The 19,457-nt window shown below is 36.7% G+C and overlaps 1 protein-coding gene and 1 long non-coding RNA gene across 11 annotated transcripts in view; one reads left to right on the forward strand and one right to left on the reverse strand.

The window, feature by feature from the left end:
* The window catches only part of LOC140329296 (uncharacterized), a 163,530-nt gene extending 158,644 nt beyond the window's left edge, over positions 1-4,886 (reverse strand). For 2 of the 3 annotated variants that reach the window (XR_011920468.1, XR_011920466.1), the window contains exon 1: positions 4,399-4,886. This is a non-coding gene — a long non-coding RNA (uncharacterized lncRNA). The remainder of the gene's footprint in view (positions 1-4,398) is intronic. The other variant, XR_011920467.1, reaches the window with a different exon arrangement.
* Positions 1-19,457, forward strand: part of LOC140329295 (sodium/calcium exchanger 1) — a 254,077-nt gene that overhangs the window by 90,794 nt on the left and 143,826 nt on the right. The window lies entirely within an intron of this gene.

The following is a 19,457-nucleotide window of genomic DNA, read 5'->3' on the forward strand; positions in this document are numbered from 1 at the left end:
CCCCCTTACTAACTTTTCAGTTCAGGCTCTGTGATTTAATAGCCTTTTACTTTTTACACTTTTGCCTATAACAATTATGCTTCCACTAAATTATTTGGACAGCTTTCTTGCATACATGTTCCAGACCAGGAACTTACTGAGTAGTACTGAAAAAGGCTTATCAACCACATCAAGGACAAATCTTATGTTTTTATACAGATACGTCCCTGTTGGATAAAGACCAATGTGTAAACTGCAGTAACCCATAACAATTAATTAGCAGGCTTTTTTTTAATTATTTAAAAATTTCATTAACAAGATCAATTATTTCGACTCAGCATCAGACACATACATGCTTACATCCTTACTTGTCTACATTGGTACAACTAATATTATCCAGACTGTACACATTCACATCTCCAGACTGACAAAGAGTTATTGCACATCATTACCCTTTGTGCAGACCTAATAAACAAGCCCCCTGGGGTCTTACCAGTGAAACATGTAACCGCTGCTGTTGTTTCTAGAGAATTTCAGTCTGCAGTTTACCAAATTTGGATGTTTACCCAAAATAACTAAGTAAAATAGCTATGAGTTCCTTGCATTGCAAACCACTCTGACGTCCAGGCTCCTATTTTAGTGTGCTGTTTTATCTGTTCAGACAAGCTTTCCCTTGTTTCTTTGTATATGAATTTGATGAATACTAAGGTATTTGTGATTTATAGCAATTTTACTGGATAATGGTGGATGAATAGGTATCCTATTTATTACATACAGTTGTCTATACAATAATTGTTGGAATAAATTATGTTATTTGTGGTAGCTGACTGTTTTTAACAAGCTACAATCCATTATTGCCCTATTTAATGTACAGCGCTGCGTAATATGTTGGCGCTATATAAATCCTGTTTAATAATAATAATAATTGCCTCCCATTGAATTGCAGAATAGTTGAACTGTGTATGACTACCCTAGGCCTATCTTCTGTCCATGATCAGAATTTATTTTGAATACTGATAACTCATAGATGGGACAAAGTGTAGGTGGCCATAGATATTTTATGACAGTCTTCATTGTCTCAATGAAGCAAAATATGAAACCTTGGTCAAACACAGTTATTTTTCCTTAGATGAGGTAGCACAGAAAGTCCCAGCAGAGAGCAAAACTATGCCTACATTTCCTTCCTCTTTGACATAAATACATTATAAGATTGTTCCATTGCGCTGGCATGTTTTACCGGTCCCAAAAGTCTTTAATAATCCCAAAAGTCGTTTTTGTTCATTTTATTTATTGGCCAGTTTTGACTTTTTATGCTTACTGTACTTGCCATGTATAACTAAAAAAGTTTTGACCTATGTTAATCCCTTCACCAAAAAATTACTGTCATCCTATTACATAATTTACAGAATAAATAATTTGTCAAATCCTGTAATCAAAAGAAATCAAAAGCCTTCTAACTGCACGTTTCAACAAAAACAGATTTTGTTTTCCATGTAGACGCATTTCATGTCACAGAGAATGGATGAGTGCCAAAAGTCTACTTGTGGGTGGGAACTGATTTTCTGCTTTAAATAAATCCCATGAATGTCCTAATAGAATTTCAAGTCCGGTGTTTTAGGAGACTACTGTGCCAAATCATTACAATTAGTGGGACCAGCAGCAGTGGATACTTACAACAAACAATGCCTTAAACTAATTTTAATTGTATGGGGAGACCAAGCAGGAGTTCAGGAAATTAATTTGAGTGCTGAGTGAGTCAGAATAGATTCAAATTCATGGCAGGAACTTAAACATGTTCAGGCTGGAGCTGCTGATAAGCTGCGGAATGCTTTGCATATTTAATTCATAGTGTTTGACTGTCAGGATTCACTTCAATTAAGCTGGTTTGTACCTGCGTTTAATACAGAGAAATCAAGATCTGTGTTCTCATCTGAATAAAATAAAATTATAACTATTAATCTTAGGCTGACCGCAGATGGGCTGATATATCACCAGAAATGGAAGGCAGTAAGAGCTTTGATTGCTGACTCGGGTAATACTTGGTGAAATCCCATAAGTGATTGTTTTTTTTCTATTGTAAAATGAAAATTAATTCTCAAAGGCCACAGAATTCACTTTTGATGCTTGCCTGTGACTATTATGGCATAGAATTTAAGCAATACGTGCTTACTTCATGCGCAGCTCAGTGTATGATACAAGTATAACTGACTGTAAGTAATAAATAATCTGTTTTGCACATGTGTGGGAGTTAAAGTATTCTGGCCTGGGTAATCAAAAAGGCCAAAACACAAGAGGACTGGGTAAAGATGATGGCACCAGCGAATGAGGGAGAAGAGGTGCTTTTAAATAGTTAAAAAAATTTATTTTTTGCAGAGAGACTTTCTTGCATTATTATTATAAATGTATTAAATTATAAACTGTCAGCATAGTTTGCATCCCTTTGCAGTGTGCACAAACCATTACCATCATGGCAGCATAAAGCTTTATATTGGCACTTAAATTATGCACACAAACATCTTTATTCTAGATAAAGCGTGGAAACTAGTTAAAATAATCCTGTAATTATATTTTATTTTAACAGGTATGGAGACACCATTGTGCCTGTAAACCAACTTGAATTGGGTTATGTTTTCAGATTTAGTTATAGAAATTAAATTTATCCCACAGGTTTCGGCTGATCTCTTTATCAAGATTTGGCACTAAATGTCATCTGATGATCATTTTGTCTGTTCTTCTTGTTAGGATGCACACATTCAGTTTATCAAAGCTTCTGTGTATGGATCTTGAAATTTCCTTTAAGGGCATGTTCACAACTGCTTCCTCATGGCGCAACTTTTGACTGGCACTTTGCCAGCTGCTCGAGCACTCGCAAGGCACTGGTTCAAAAAGAACCACCGTCTGCACAAGTGATAGCTGACGGCAGCAACCAGTACAAAGTCCGCTCACTGCAACCCCTATTTATTCTCTGTAGGGCTGACGCAGGGAGAGGCCCCAATATGTTTTTAAAATGAACCTTTTGAACAGACTGTGCCTTTTTTTAACACCAATGTCTACTAGGTCTATACTTTTTAGCTTTGCTTTTATTAACTTGGTTGTATGTGGCTGAATTTGCAGCCACCACAGCAGTTTGATGTATTATGTCTTCTAGAGCAGAGTCAGAGCAATGAAGATAAAAATCGCCTCCAAAAACAATTACTTTCTGGTAATAATTCAGACACACAATGGTCCTTGTAGGCTCAGACATGAGTAGTGTGCTTCATTCATTCAAACCAATATCTGTCCTTTCTTTACTTGTTATATCTTTCAGCCATGCATTACTTTATAGGCATAGGATTATTACAGTCACTCATGTGTCATCCTCCATGTCTTCAGACTGTAAGGATCTAAAGATTCGATTTATTTACTAAACTCTGACTGCATCATTGCAAAATGATACAGTTGAATATTGTTTGTTATTACAAATGCTTGTACAATTGGCATCATTTCTCCCTTATATTCTGATTGGGATATCTAAAGCTAGAGTTCTTTTTGACTGATAGAGCAACAGATTTGCTATCAAACTTTATGTTGGGTCTCACAGCAAGATCCAAGGAAACATTTCCATTTTTAGTCATTTAGGAATGAAGATGTACAGTTAATTTAAAATATACTAAAAAGCAAGCCATCAACATTAAACAATTCATTCAACATTTGAAAATAATCTGTCCAAATCTAAACTAGATGGCTTTAATGTTCAAATGGTAATCAAATACCTTGACTGGTTGAATTTTTCTGTTAGATCCCCATAAGCATAGATAAGTGCACCATAGTGTTTTACAACTAATAATATGTCATATGTAATGGTTGCATCGGATTGTAATGTATAACTATCATGTGTCTGCCCATTTTTTTTAATGTGCACATTTCTGCTACACATTATTCCCATATTGTTTATAACGATAATATGTAGCTAGATGGCTGAAATGTGTATAAAGTCAATTAACAATAACAGCATAATTACCATCACATTAATCAATGAATAAGTCAAAGAAAGCCTGCTGCCAAGAACATACAATAACTGTAGCATCTCATCATTAATTTATTCATGCTGCAGTATCTCAGAACCAGCAGAGCCCAGGCCACTCAAACCTGATGCCAAAGGAACTCATTACACTTTGAACTATAGGTGAAGGTTAGAAGCAGCAATTGTCCTTTGGAAAGAAGAAGAAAAATGAGTCTAGAAGTGGGTAGGACTTTGGTAGGGAAATTCTAAAATAAGCTAGCTTTTACATCTTTCATTTATGTTTCATAGCCACTGCTTCTCTATCACAATTTTAATCAGAATGCATACAAAATTAACCAACACCATTGATGCATTCCCTTTAGTTTGAAGTCAGGTTTTACACAAAACACACGTAGTAACACAAGACATGCACTCACCATAAAGGAAATATGTTTTGTTAGCATATGTCCTTGAATTGTTTTCGTTAAAAGGCACACAAATGTATTGAATGAGTTTTTAATGATTTACTTCCTTTTAAGAATTTTCTTGTAATCCTTTTGTCAATTGTTTCCCTGCTGTTTTGTTTTATAAAAATGCTACCATTATTTGTTCTAATAAGACAGTATTGCCCCAGGCTGTTTCTTCTCTGGTGTTATCATGTACGCAGAGCCCAATTTTAGGCAGACAGGCCAGCCTTTAATTGGTATACACAGCTTTAAATGCAACATGTGTATCTGTAATGTTTTGATCTTGGGAAAACAGACCTTGGTCCTTTGTTGTTCTTCAGAAATAAAAAGTACCAGTTAGATTCTAGTAATTGTATTTCCCCTGAGCTTTATCTGACTGACCAAAGATGATCAGATCTCCGGGTCCTGTTCACAGAGCTGTTCAGTCTCAACCCAGACCAGAAATTCCATATAGAACATTTCTGGATTAATGAAATATGAAGTTGAATTATGTCATGTGCAGATGTTTCCGGTTCTCTATTTTTTATGAGAAATTATTGCCAAATTCTCACCATTTCTTCCGTGTGATATGAGACCTCTGTGTGCCTTCAGAGATCCATCTTAGGACCATATTATGCTTTTTACATAGCATCTGCATTTTGTTTGGATGTTTGACCACCCCAATAGCATCGCCTATGGTTCCCCCTTTTTTATAATTCTATATATTTGGTGTGTGAGTACACATATGCATTACACATAGATTACCCAAAACCCTATCTTCCTTGATCCCTAATGACCCCTCGATACCTGCAAAACATTTATCTATGCAATATGTGCTTCTAAAGTGCACAGTAAAGCTGATTTGTACTTTGTGTTTATGACAACCTCTGTTCATAACAAGCATATAAAAATGGAAGATTTAGCAGCCATGAAGCTTCATCATTTAACATTCACTTACAAGTACAATATGTGCCCTAAATACAATGTATTTTGTAGTTCATGTATAAAAACTACAGGGCTATTCTTTTTTAAAAGATAATGCAAGCTAAATGCTCACGATTGCTGTGTTTAGCTTACATTTTCGAAGTACATTTTGTAAGCTATACCATCAATTTAAAAAAAAAAAAAAAGTATAATAAAAGAGAGCGAAAATTTGTACATGCTTCAAGCACATATTTCATGTATGAGGTACTTGGAAATGGTGCAAGAAACAAATTCTGAATATCCCCCATTTCTGTCATTTTTCCAAAAAGCTGTTTTACATTTTTACAGATTCAGAATCATAAAAAAGTGTCCTTGGTTTGCCAACAATAACAGCTGCACATTGAGTGAAACCCATTATTTCCATGTATGCTTCTCTGATCATTGTATTCATGTGTATTTAAAGTATAATCAGATAATGGAGAGATGGACAGATTGTGTAATGGCTTCTTAGGACTATGTGCAATTGCTTATACATGATGTCAGAGTTATATTTCATACCAAATAAAAATAAAGAATTGCTAGAAACGTAATACTTCACAAATTTCAATACAATTTTCATTTTAATTCAGATCATGCTAAATATGTGACTATCTCCTGCTGCTTTCTGTGGTCCTTTGCAATAACCTCTACTGCAGAACACAGGATGGAAGTAGCAGCCAGCAGGAATTACATGGCCAAGCAGGGGACATAATATTCAAAAAACCCGGTCCTGTTGGACAGCAGTCACCAATTGAAGTGATCATTTTACTTTCAGACTTTCATTCTTAGCTACAAGATCACCTTATTCCTAACCCCAGCCCAATGAATGTTTTTTTTTAGGATACAGTGATTTTTGTTTTCCAGTTTTTGTCTGTATTTTAGGCAAGGTAGGGGAACTATATAAAAACCAACCAAAAGGGACACAGCAATAAAAGCCAGGTAGAGGCCATAATCTATCCAAAACAAAATAAAATGTTGCAGCTGGAGCTAATACTTCTTTAAATAATACATCTGTCTTGAAGAGTAACTAGCATATTTTAAAAAGAATTTAAATTCCCATGTTTATCACTGATTTCCAACACACGCTAATGTATTGTGATTAAGGTAATGCAAAATCTTGGCAGCAAATGTCAACAAATGTTAAAATATGTACCCCATGAGCCTAGTCTGCATTTTTCTGAATTAAATTTGTGTTTGAATAGGTTGGTAAAAAGAACCAGGCCTGGTTTTGTCTTATCCTTTTCAAATGCTTTCTTGATAATGATTCCATTACAATTATTTAGTGATCTAAACTGTATTTTTTTTTCAGTTTTACTATGTGAAAGTGCTTATTAGACTGGGACAGACAGTTGACAACCTGGGCACTCACTTTTAACCGTCGTGTGCCTGGGAGCATTCACCAGCAGTTTCGGCATGTGTTTGCTGTATGCGGCTGACCAGGTTTGCATGTTTTCAAATCTTGCACTAGTCGCAATGCATCATAAGACACCTGCTCTCCCATTGTGGTGCCTCAAACCAGTAGGAAACATTTAAATTTACACAAGTATTTAATGGTGTTCCGATACAAGTCTATGAACACCGCTTTGAGAGGCTGCATTAAGCTTCTGAAAAAATGCAATGCAGGCACAAAAAGAAAGTTCATAACCAGTGCTTAGGGGCAGCTGAGGACTGGTTGGCAGTGAACTGCAGAGGATCCACTGTCAGAAACAGCTGCCTGAGTAGTTTTAAAGAGTTGTTTCTGGTAGTGTTATTTCAATGAGTAATGGTGTTGCAGTATTTACCTTCCTCAGAAATTACAGCATGCACAGATTTACAGCCTGATTCACACCAGAAATTTCTCTGTTGCCATGATTGTGAAGTTGGGTTCAGGAGCTTGCCCGACCCATATTAATAAAAAACAGGTCACAGAGTAGAAAGTGGGGCACTGGAATACTCCATTGGTCCCCAGCATGAACCACTCTTGAACTTCTACACTATATTGAGGAAGGGGCTAATTGCAATTTTCTGATTTTACTCCAAAAATTGTTAAATATCCTGAGATAGTATATTTACTAGCCAAAACAACAATGAAACAAGGTGAATATAGGTGCACTTTAAATATATAGAACTCTAGTGCATGCAGTAACTTTTTGAGTTTCTAAGAATTATTCATGTTTTTCACCCTCTCAGTGCAATGCTGTTGCCTAACATACCACTCAATAATGATATCATGTGTAATATTTCTGAGCATGTATGTTGTGTGCAGTAAATTAGAGCTGCAGGGCAGTAAAGGGAAGGTAAGTAGAAGAAGCCACAAACGTGAAAGGCAAAACAAACTTTAATAACCGCAGCCTATTTTCAACCCCTTTCTTCAATCTAATCTTGAACTAAACTGTAAAACAGAACTAATTACAAAGATACCATACATATACAGGTATTTTTTTTACCTACCAAAGGATTTGTAATTCTAAATATTCAATCCTAAGACTTAAACAGCTCTACTGTACTGGGGATAGCAAGACACTGCTACCAAATCACATACAGATACCCTAGTTGCATTAAAAAATATGTTTAATCATTTATTAGTAAGTGCATCAAGTAAGTGCATTAAAATACCTATTTTATATTTAATTGGAGTTCAGTTTTAATTGCATTAGGGAAATTCAAGTCCTAGCAAATTCTTCCCTATCAGTCTAAACAAGAATAATGCTAAGCATGCACTGTGTAATTTGCTGGTGTTATTTTCGATTGATATAATGACTGACATACAATTCAACCACAGATATTAGATGTGCCATCCGCCTGCTCAGTAATCAGCCCGTATAACCTTGGTTTATTATGATTTATAACCAGTTGATGAAAAAGAAGCATTGCCCAATCTATTTTCAATTGACATTCCGCCCAACTTTCAATTGAAATTTATCTATAGAAAAGCATGGTCACTGGGCCTGATTTTATTTAAACTTTCCAAGACTGGAGAGGATACACTTTCATCATTGAAGCTAGGTGATTCAGCAAACCTGGAATGGATCTGGTTCAGGATTCAAAAAATTTTCAAGCAAATTGCAAATGACTATCCATTCCAGATTTGCTGGATCACTCAGCGACTCTGATGAAGTGTATCTTCTCCAGCCTTGGAGAGCTTTCATAAATCAGGCCCATTGTTTTTTTCGATGGATAAAACGTATTGCATAGCATATGTCTCATTTGACAAATCTAGACTGCAGCTATTTTGTAGCAACAAACTGCAACACTCCTTGCAAGAATTGGTGAGACTTAGTAGTAGTTAAAGTGTAAAAACAGGAAACCCCCTACAATTTTGATCAAAGCTGGGGATTTTCTGAGAGTTTAAATACTGGAAGTACCAGTGCTTCTGTGAAATGGAAAGCATTCTCTTCTTGTATAAGGATGATTAATGACACAAGCATACAAGTGAATTACACAGAGGCTAACAGCTCCCTTTGGTAAAACATCTTAGAACTGGCCTGGGCTGAACATCTTCTCTCCCAAGGAGCTCCCTGACCATATATAGTCAAGACGTCAGCTCCTGTCCCGAAGACTCTACTGCTCTGTTTAACTGTGTGCACCAACAGCAAGCCTCTGCATGACACTGTTTAATTGTATATTACTTTTATTTTCCTCTTTCCTATACAACATTCAAGGAAACAATGTATAAGTGCTACAATATGTGTATGTTGAAGCGCGTGTTGTGTGCCAACCATGGTAACACGCTTTTCTGTTTACATGGCTGAACTGGTATTTATACAGTATTGTTCAATATACAAAGCCTAAGGGGAGCTTTACAGAGAGTGTTTACACTGTGCTTCCAGTGTGCAATCCTGAACTAAGATACACTAGCATTGAAATCTTAGTCAACGAACTGTCAATCAATACATCTGTCATTGTACTAAAACGAAAATGAAAGGCGTTCCGTCTAAACCGGAAAATAAAGACATACGATTAGTCTGACTTTTGTAGTTATTTACTCTTTCCGTGAGATACACTTGGCAATAGGCTCAGATTGACTGCTACGTCTGTTTTATTTCCTTCTCATAGTAAAAGGCATGAGTCACCATTTGTAGTATTAGTGGTTGTATATTGTTTGTTGTTGTGGAATTAGTAATGAATGGATCCCTAAGGCTAGATTTCTTGCACAGTTACTGTTGCAATCCAAAGGTTTTATTGAAAAAGGAATGTAAAATTGTTACAAGTATGTGCAAGGTCGTCCTGGACGGCTTTTATCTCCGTCATGTGATGGCAGTGTGCTTTGTACTTTTTCCTTACATAGGGTTGTTTATGTAAAGTCCGATTAATCACTCCTAATGTATAAGTGTAGTGCAGTCAGGTTGCATATACAAGAATAAATAAGACCCTTTATAACTTTTTGTTTTTTATAGGATTATTCTGCAACAAAAGTGCTGGTAGCACTAGGAACGTCAGACTGAGGCATATACACACAAGCAGATTAAAAAACAAATTAATATTACATATGTAAAAAATGTTATTGTGCAGAACATGTTTTTAAAAGGATAAGACATGTCCCAAAAACATGCAGTTAGGTTTATTGGCTACCCCCTAAAAATGACCTTAGACTGATGTGTGCCCCTTTGAAAGACAGCTAGTGGCATGACTATGGACTTTGTAAAGCCCTGCGTAATATGATGGCGCTATAAAAATGCTGTGTAATAATATTTTAATAATAAAAAAAGTACCCAAAGTACCCACACTCCAGATGTATAATTCCTTTCTATGTTTTTACCCATGGGACACAGCCTTCACATGTCTAATAGGGCCCAATGTTCAGGAGCAGCCAGGCCAAATAAATTGTACTGCAGGAAGTCATTATTCCAGGGGCTATGATCATGATCTACAGGTCAGGGACGAGGGAGGATGCGTTATTGTAGGTTAAGAAAGGGAAAGCACAAATAAAATTAGTGTGATAGGGACCCTTTGATGCATTTTGTTTCTCTGCTGCTCTTTTACATTGAGAAAATCACTGCCACTGAACTATGACTAACTACACCGTACAACCAGCTAATGCTTTCAGGGACCTGCGGTATCAGTGAGCAATCATGTCATACTGCAGTCATAGGTCACTCATGTAAAAAGTTGTATTTACTGTCATCTCCTACAGGGAGCTTGGTCCGAATCAACTATTCTCTGTTGTGCCGTTTAACCCAAAGTATTAGTGTGGTAGCAAATGTTCTGTAATCATCTAGTGTACTGTATTAGTTGCTGATGGAGGTAATTGAGTCAGCGAAAGCAATAAGGAAGAAAAAAAAAAGGATACAAATAGTAATGAATGATGAATCACTATGAAAGCATACAAGCTGTGAGTATTAGTCACATTTGTAAAATCTGTTTGTGATTTGTCATGATCAGTAGTGTAAAATGTTTTTACAGATGTAATCATAAGCACTGTAAACTCTTCCAAAAAAGGTCCTAAAGTAGACCTGTAACTTTTTAAATATATTTAAATATTTAAGACTAATAAAACACTAGTTATAAGTGACATGCGTAAGGCTTGCGACACTCATTACAAACTTATTTTATTACCACATTCTTTGATTGACACTTCTTGTTTAGAATATGTATCAGCACCATTGCTGTGTTTGATTTTTATGTGTAACAACATTAAAATTTAATTGTACTTATATATTATGGCATACTGTTTATTTTTCATGTTATTCTTGGGTCATTGTATTGGTATTTTCTGATACAGCGAGTTCACACTGAAGCCAGGGCTGGAGTTAGACATCATGGTGATCTCACATGAAAATTAAAATTTCATTTTGTAAGGATTTGCCATGAAGCTCAGATATTGTTCAAGTATAAACTAATGCCACAATGTGCTATTGGAGAGGGAAGAGAAACAAACAAAAAGTACAGATGGTTTTATGTTTACTTAAGTATACTACTCCTCTCAATGGGCCTGATTTATTAAAGGTCTCAAAGGCTGGAGAGAATCCAGCAAACCTGGAATGGATTTCTTCAAAGTCATTTGCTATTTGCTAGCAAATGTTTTAAATCCTGGACCAAATCCATTCCAGGTTTGTTGGATAGCCTAGCTTCATTGATGAAGGTGTATTCTCTGCAGCCTTGGAGAGCTTTAATAAATCAGGCCCAATATCTTCCTATAGAACATTTGCTCCAATATACCAATGAACCAAGATGGCCTGAAGGCACATGTCAAAATTATAGGAATTTGCATATATTAGGAAATAACCCAATCCTAATCCTAATTTCTAACTCTACATCTGCCCTAGGCACTGGACCATGTGTTCTATTATAGTAAATAGAGCCCTGACTGTAGGGCTAATGTGAATGATAACAAAGTAACCTATTAGTATATTTTTTAGACTGAAAGAGGTAACTACCGTGTTTCCCCGATGATAAGGCAGGGCCATCAAATAAGACAGCCCCCCCTTTTTAGGTAAAAATGAAAAATAAGCCCCCCCCCGCAAATAAGCCACCCACCGATTACTTACCAGAATCGCGTGGTGCGGTGGGTGACTCCGTGTGTGGTTCCTCCATGCGTCCTCTTCATGAAGAGGAAGTGACAGGACTGAAGTGACTCCGCCCACGCAAACACACGTGACTCCGCCCACGCAAACACAGGCAGCTTACCTCATCCCTCCCTAACGGAGACTGCAGGAGTTTGTTCAGGAGTTCAGACAGGTTTTTTTTTGCTGTGAGCAATACCACTCTATATACGGTAAGCTTTAGAATGGGACATTAAATGGTACAGTATATTATTGATTACAGTAGAAGGGGACAATGAATGGATCAGATTAATCAGAAGGGGACAATGATTGGCACAGATTGATCTGAAGGGGACAGGAATGGCACATGATTGATCAGAAGGGGACAATGATTGGCACAGATTGATCAGAAGTGGACATGAATGGCACATGATTGATCAGAAGGGGACAGGAATGGCACATGATTGATCAGAAGGGGACAATGATTGGCACAGATTGATCAGAAGTGGACATGAATGGCACATGAACAATAACTGTGTACTGTAGTCTTCTTCATGGGTAAATAAGGCATCCCCCTGAAAATAAGCCCTAGAGCATATTTTGGCCTTCAAAAAAAAATAAGACAGTGTCTTATCATCGGGGAAACAGGGTAAAGGGGCACTATGAAAATACAGAATAATACATACATACATAAGAACATACATATCCCATTCTGTCTGTTGAGAATGCAATGCATGCCTTAGTGTTGTAAAGGCAAAAAGTATTCTGCACCTATCTGCTGCACTGCTCAATTAATAATATTAACATTGGTTAGCTGCCAAGGAACAAAAAAAAATCAACTAAGAGCAATGCCCTTGTTCAGTTTGAGCAGCTCATTGCCATACTAGGGGCTTAAAGAATTCTCTCCCGAAATGGCAAATCTAGTTGTTTGCTCACTTTTTAATGGTGTAAAAGAACTTTTCTTCTGAACTTCCCCCACATAGTTGTTTATGGTAAAACCACTGCTGGCCATGCACCCACAAGAACAGCAGTGAGTGATCTGTGTAGATGTATGTGTCTAGGAGTTATTCCTCCCAGCAGATGCAGAAATTGTATACTGAACTAACATGGAACCACTTGCTGTTTGCAATATGCTACTAATTCAAATAACCAATCTTTCCATTACATTTTAAATTGTTTAGGATATGGTTTTCCATTGTATTTCACAAGAAGAGGTTTTGCCAGTGTAGCGTGGAAGGGCTGGAGCACTTACAGAAGGTCTATGGCTTGTTTGCTATTTAGTTTACCTTGGAAGGGATAGTGATCTGCTTTCTATCATGTGACTAAGGCCAGGCGAATGAGAAGGCTGTTACAGTCCAGGGATGCACTACATAAACATCAGACATTTAGGCAACAGTGCAGAAGCCAAAAAGAATTTCGCTAAGGAACTATAATGTCAACAATAGTTATTTTTATCACGTAAAAATGGAGGAAAGCAACTTGTAGCGCTCAGTATAGCTCTTAAATTAGCAGCCTTAAGAAACACAAAATATAAATCACGGTAGACTAGCACAGTTTCCAGCATAGTTTATGCAGTTTTGACAAAGAGACCCATTAACATCACTCTGTGGAAACAACATGTGAAGTATAGTATAAGAATGGTGTAACTAAAACCCTTGTCTTCAACTTCATCCTTGTATATCAGAATAATTTATGTAAATGAAAAGGGTACATGTAAGCTGTAAAACCTGGAAGGCTATGGAGAATGGTATTTTTAGCCCAGAGATGTATCACATGGCTCCATTATGCCACTAAAAGGCACAAATACTGTGATTGAAATAACAATATAAGTAATGATTTGAGCGATATATGTGCCGATATGCATGATGGGATTTTTCAAAGCTTCATATATAAAATGTAGTTCACATTGTTGCATCGTACAAAAGGGGTTAACAATATCACATCAGTTCAAATGAAATGTGTTTAAAGAAGAACTAAGTGCACAGTTGGAATACATATAAAACTATTTTACCTGCAAAGAGACTGGTATTTCTGTACGGGCAGGCCTGATATTTACTCACCCCTAACAGACAGCATAGATAGCTTGGTGACCTGGATTTTGGATTTGTTTGAATTGCCATCCAGCAGTCTTCATGTGTTCCTTAAATTATACAGGTCCTTAAATCATGAAATTGTGATAATGATATAAAGCCTACAGGCTTACACTCAATTTCATCTTCTATGCACCCAGGAGCAGGCACACAATTATCACAGACATTTTCTTGGTTTTGGCAAAGACATGGAAGTTGCTATCCAAGTGGTTTTCTTAAACAGGAACTGGAAACAAATAAATGTAATTTTATCATTTCAAGCACTTACAAAAAGGTCCTAAAATTTGCTTAACAAATATTTCTAAATCTTTCCCATCGAATTCCAAGGAAGTTGTTGAGCAGCCTACCACCCATGTAGCATCTAAGCACTGGCCAAAACTTGCAATGTAACTTTACTATTAGCTAAACACCTTCAAAAAAGACTTTTCAACCACTGTCATTTATTTCAATAATAAGCTTGGTGCTTTCTTCACATTTTCTATTAATAATATTACACAGTATTTATATAGCGCCATCATATTATGCAGAGCTGTACAGAGTCCATAGTCATGTCAGTAGCTGTCTCTCAAAGGGGCTCACAATCTAATATCCCTACCTCAGTCTTATGTCTTTAATACAGTTGAAAGTCAATTTCAGGGGGAAGCCAAATAACCTAACTGCATGTTTTTGGGATGTGGAAGGAAACCCACACAAACACAGGGAGAACCTGCAAACTCTGTGCAGATAATGTCCTGGCCGAGATTCAAACCAAGGACCTAGTGCGGCAAAGGCCAGAGTGCTATCCTCTAAACCACCGTGCTGCTAAACAGTGGAATGCTGGAAAAACAGTTGTTTTACCATTCGTCTGTACAATTCCTTGTTAAAGAATTCACCGGAAAATGCCTTTTATGAGCTTTAACTTGTACCATAGAATAATTCTATGAACGAATTTCATGCTTTATAAGCCAGTTCCTAACTTCAGCTGGATATGAAGCAGAATTCTCACGTAAAATATGTAGCAGACTTGCACAGCTCATGAATGTTTTATATTAGTTTTACACTCTATAAACACGGGCCCTGCAGCCCCCTGGTTTCTCTGGGCTTTATTTGCCTCCTCATTGTAACAGCAACTGCTTTTCTCCTTGCCCAAATGTCTCTTGAGGGACTGAGAGCTCCTGAAACAAAGCATCTAGCGGTAAACCCTTCTCTGACTAGTAGAGAGCCTTACAATTTTGCAGAAGTTTCTGGCTTTGCCTGGGAACCCAACTGGAAATAATTACAAATGTTATTATCCTTCTTTCTTAGGAAAATCTAAAAGCTGCTTTAGTGGATGGGGATTAAAAAGTGTTGCTGATTTGCATGTTATATCTGTGATAGCAGTGACATGACAGTAACAAAAAATACACTTCATGGGGTTTTTTCTTGAGAAATGAAGGATACAGAATAAAAATATGGCTAATGGCTGCATTCTGGGAATAGACTTGCTAGTTTTTTTTTAAGTTGTTTGCACTAATAAAAATAGAAAAGAAAGAAAAGCTAAACATTCTAGCCGCATTCTACCAGTGGTGTTAGCTGCAGCCATAATTACATAGATTGATCAAAACTGTACAATGTTAAATATTCTGTATAAGAAATGTTATTAAATCGGTCATTTGACTATGTATGAAGGATGGTGATTACGCAGCACCGTTCCTCCAGATTACTGTGCAGAAGTAAAAGAGCTGCCGCAGGCCTTAGATTCACAGCTTCTCAGTGAAACTGTATTCAAAAGAAGTGTCATTCAATATATGGCAGCTAATGGCTGCAATTTTTTTACACAATTAGGGGCATTCGTCAAAACTCTTTGTGCTATTTGAGCACCCCTGAGCAGTGTGGGAAATGATCCACCATAGAGGCACAAGCTTGGTGGATGCTTGTGTCAATACTCATATTGCCTATTATTATTAATATTATTATTATAAAACAGGATTTATATAGCGCCAACATATTACACAGCGCTGTACATTAAATAGGGTTTGCAAACAGTAATGAATATGCCAAATATGACAGCATTTTACCTAGATCCGGATGAATTGCATCTTTTCTTTAATTGTATAAGTGGATCAATGTGAGTTTCCTGTGCAGATTTGGATATGATTAGGGGCTATCAGGGAACACAGAAATATCGTAATTTAGCATGCATGTTAAGCATTGAATAAGTATAACACTAGTGTTTATACCCCTTTACCCTAGACCAGGCAGTTTTTGCTTTTCCATGCAGCAAGGACAGCACCATCGTTTGTTCGGGCACTATACATTATCTACTTGCTGGGCTGAGATGCTGGTTCAGAGATGTCCTATCATGTGCTGGTTCTTGGCTGTGAATACAGATAAGTTCTCTACTTCATCTTCTGTCCTTAGGACTTATTACAGTGTTAATCACTGGGGAAGAGGAGACAGAGTAATTTATTTTCTCCTGCCTGCAGCCCTCTAGCCTAGGTAATATCACCTCCTAGAAGCTCAGGAACTGCACTGATAATAAAAGTGGATCTTTTTTGGAAACTTCTGTATATTATGACATGTCAGGAATGTATTTTTGCAAACTTGCAAAGTTTAATAGGTCCACTTGAGTACAAGAACTATATCTGGTGTTATGTTACATTATTACACTTTTTCTGTCTAGTTCGTATTTGATCTTACTACCCTAAAATAATATATAGCTAGCACATAGCAGCTGCCACTGTGATATCAAATGTGCTGTGTTTTTAAATTACAATCACCAGAAGAGAGCAACTGCAGACTCCATCCCCTCACCCTGGATATTTTTCCATTCTTGACCTCTTCTAGATCAGGAGGATTTCCGCTTGACAGGTCGCCATCTGCCTCCCCTGTGTGTTTTGCAAGGTTGATGTTCAAACGGTAATATTGGCCTTTGCTGTGCCTCATAAAACATTGAAATGTTAGGAACTGAAGCCTAAATTCTCTCTCAGTATATACATCCGACAAGGGCCAGGCGCTTCCCCTCTCACATTCTATATCTGTGCCATTTTCATAGAAATCAATGAGATGCTCAATTTTGTTTTGATAAGGGAAGAAAACAACAGCAGGCTGTGAAGAAATGATTGATGTCTCTTATTCAATTAAAAGGTTTTGAAGTGCCTGAGATGCTCAGTGATTCTCTAGGGGGGCCAATAGAGACTAATGGAATTTCTGATAAGTTATGCCAGGATGAGCACATCTGATTAAAATCAAAGCTCATGATTCAGCACTTTCCCTTTCTGTTTGCTCCTGGTGTTAATATCCTCACACCAACAAAACATTTTACCAGTCATTGAATCAACCTTGGGTAGAAAAAAAAATTAACTGTACCGTTTTTATTGCTGACTGAAATCCCTGGTTACTAATCATTTCTTACTGAAGGGCAGAATAAAAGGACTAAAGGTAGCCTGGTCTAATTAAAGAAACCTGCAAACCTGTTCTATTGCTGACCTACCACTAAAAATGTAAGTTGCTTGGCTGTCATGGGACCTGATGAGAGCTCACCTGATCATTTAAGAAGATTCATAAGTTTCAATTAAATAACTAATAGCTCTAGCTTGTGAACAAGCTTCTGATCTTTAGGAAAATAGAGATAGTCATATGGTAAGGCTTGTTTTTTACTTTAATAATACAAGAAGTTCCATAATTAAAGTTATTTATAACACATTTACAGTGATTGTCAGGACAACAAATTACTTACTTAATATTCATAGTAGCAAATTTTAATGCCATCAGTGTTTAGAGTCTTTTAAATAATAAAAGTTTACCTGTATGTCTGGGTACCATTGGAAAGATTTCCTTTTTACTTCCTATCCTGTTGCCCATGTAAAAGAAAGTAAGATTCTTCAGTGAGGACACAGACAGCAATAATAAAACACCAAATTAGTCAAGAAATTAGCTAAAAACTGTTTTTAACGACCTACCAGACAAAATAATCATCAAAAAAATATGCGGCTTACAATATATTAAATTGACAAATCAGATTCCAAATCACATAAACTTGTATGTTTTGATTATGTTTGGAAAGACCACCACAGCTTTGGCTACAGCCAGTCCCACATCTGCCCCCTAAACTGAAGATAATCTTAACTTTTTATAGTTTTATACATCATAAGTTTTATATGCATCTCAGTTTCCTTTAACTTGTGTATGTATGAGCTGCTCTTTTTCATATGGGATGAAGCCTGGGGCTTATAGATTGCATCTGAACTCCTGACAACTTCAGATGTTTTTCCATTTTTAACTAATAGCCTGGAAATGGATCTTTATGCCTCAAGGTCATAGAAACTTTTAAGAAAGCAAATAGACACCATTTGTTACATGCCCAAAGTAACATAAAGGATGTTATTATATCCTTTCATTTGTTTATGCTCTTTATATAACAGTGTGCCGTGCCTTTCTTTTGTTAGTGACATTTGGTATAAGTCATTGTAAAAAAATGTTTTATGCTCATATTGAAGTAATAGACCAAGTGATATCCATTATGTGATGTCATGGCAGCCGATCAACATGCAAATGTTTCTGTAATGCAGAATATCTGCAAAAGGAGAAGACACAACAGGCACGGTACTGCAAAGCTGGAATAGTGATGGGGGTCTTCTATGACATTACTTTTCATCCATGGATGTTTGTATTTAGTTTGTGTTAATTCTTATACAGTACACAGCAGAATCGATTCTTGTTTTTTTTACCTTTAGATTTATCTGTGCTGTGAGGTTTAAAAGGCACTCATAAACCAGATTTGTGGGATTTACTTTGTTAACACAAGAAAACCAATTAGCCTAGCTGTAATCATGGCTAGGGACAATTATCTTAGGGGTATGGACTGGTTGATGTCTCATGGGATGAATACACTGGTTACGGATAGATTATATCTGAACATCTGTGCTTACTGGAAATTCTATACACATTTAGAGAGGCTAAAGCGTTGCAGGTGTGGTTCTTAGCAACCTATAAATTGCTTTTTCTTAGTTTGATCAGAAACATAAACAAGCTGGTACTGTATAGTTCATCTGATAGATTTACAGTAGGTAGCTAGCTATTCATGGCTAAAATGTGCAACTCAACAAAATCAGCATGCTATGGTACCTAGCTAATTGAGTTATTATTATCCTGTGTTTTTGTAAAAGGCAGCATAAAGCCCATTGTCATGTCACTAACTGGCCCCCGGTCTGATGTCATAGTTTAACATAACATAACATAGTTTAAAGACAATATTTGGGACAAGACAAAAAATGATCAATATGTTTGTGGGAGAAAACCAAAGTGCCCATCCAAACATGAAAACATACAAAATCCAATCAAATTGCCTAGATTTCAGCCTGGGACCCTAATGCTTACCACAGAGCCCTCGTGCTGCCCTCAATAACTATCTAATGAATTAGTTTCTCTCCTTTTTTAAGTGACATTCTATTGGTTGTTTTCTGCACTATATTTTGTATTTCCTTGTTTATTAAGCTACTGAAGTTTGAGAAGAAGCCAGGAGAGAGACCAGGACACAACAAGTAAAATTGCTTCAGTTCTTTTAAAGTGGGATTTA

The sequence above is a fragment of the Pyxicephalus adspersus genome, chromosome 4 (genome assembly GCF_032062135.1).
Source record: "Pyxicephalus adspersus chromosome 4, UCB_Pads_2.0, whole genome shotgun sequence".
Lineage (NCBI taxonomy): Eukaryota > Metazoa > Chordata > Amphibia > Anura > Pyxicephalidae > Pyxicephalus > Pyxicephalus adspersus.